Consider the following 1448-nt stretch of genomic DNA (forward strand, 5'->3'; position numbering starts at 1 on the left):
AGGTATTTTATATTATTTGTGACTATTGTGAAGGGTGTTGTTTCCCTAATTTCTTTCTCGTCCCGACTGTCCTTCGTGTAGAGGAAGGCCACTGATTTGTTTGAGTTAATTTTATATCCAGCTACTGCACTGATTGATGTTGCTAAAAAACCACCCAAGGGGGGGGGGGAGACTACCTCGCTAATGCATCCCGAAATACAGACGACAACTGCCGCAGACTGAAAAACAATGGATTCACTGACACACAATCAGAATCTCATAATCACTGAGCACAGCGACATGACCCTGTGATACACAGACATGGGAACTGTGGCTGCCTTTGGCTTTAGACAGTGTCACTGGGAGGCATGAGACAGATGAGAGTGTAAGAGAAAATCTTCCAGCTTAAATGAAATTCTCCCTCTCCTTTCCCCTTTCCTCGACCCCTTCCTCCCCTCGCCCATCTGTCTGTCTGTCTGTCTGTCTGTCTGTCTGTCTGTCTGTCTCACACAGGGACAAGGCCAAGCACTATATAGCCCAGGTTGGCCTCACACTAGTGATCCTCTGCCTCAGCCTCCCGAGTGCTGGGATTTTAGACATGTACCACCACACCTGGTGAAATGACATCTCGCTCCATGCATGGTTAAGAGAAGGCCATGCCTTTGCCTTTGCCAAAGCCACCGAATTGTGTGCTTAAAAATCCTGAGAAGTACTTTCAAAGTAATACCTGCAAGGACAAAAATCACTCTAGTTTAATAAGCCTGCACTTTGCAGCAGTTTAGGCTAGCAGAAGGTATTCCCCACTCCCCCTGAGCTTGTACACATGAGGACACCCACAGCGGGAGTGTGTAAGGGAGTTACTCCTAAGGAGAGAATGCCAGCAAAGCCCGAGGCCTCGGATTAGAACTGGAGGGTCCTGGGTGGCTAGCAAGAAAGACAGGGATATGGGACAGGAGGTACTATCCTTCAAATGTCTGTCTGAAAAAAAAAAAAAGCAAAACAAAAGGAAGTGTAGGAGCAGCTCCAAGCACACAGTTCACCGCTAATTTTTTGTATGGTGTGGGATTCCAATCGAAGACACAGAAATGATCGTGTCTCGGTGTTGGAAAAGGCTAAAGAGAGAATGGAGGGTGAGAAGGCTTCTGCCTCAAGGTTAACTTCTGATTCGTGAAAACATCCCTGGATGTCTTAGGCAGCCTCACGAGTGAAGGCAAGGAAGGGCTGGGCTGGTCTTTCAGCCCGCGACTTTGACCTCAAAGGGCTAGGCACCATTATGCCCCTTTCTGTTTGTTTCTGTCTGTTGGCTTTTGACCTTGTCTCAAAAGGCCCTCGGTGCTTAACATGATTTTTTATTTTGTGGGATACCAAGTACGTTAATATAATAACACCAATGAACGTTTCAAAGTCATTTTCCCCTCTAAAATCGTTAAGGCAAATCTCCACCTCCCCCTCCTGCCTCACCCCCCCCC

General features: G+C 47.2%; 1 protein-coding gene across 4 annotated transcripts in view; it reads right to left on the minus strand.

The window, feature by feature from the left end:
• Positions 1-1448, minus strand: part of Arhgap28 (Rho GTPase activating protein 28) — a 154194-nt gene that overhangs the window by 54058 nt on the left and 98688 nt on the right. The gene's annotated exons all lie outside the window — the stretch shown is intronic.

The sequence above is a fragment of the Mus pahari genome, chromosome 18 (genome assembly GCF_900095145.1).
Source record: "Mus pahari chromosome 18, PAHARI_EIJ_v1.1, whole genome shotgun sequence".
In the NCBI taxonomy this organism is placed as follows: Eukaryota; Metazoa; Chordata; class Mammalia; order Rodentia; family Muridae; genus Mus; species Mus pahari.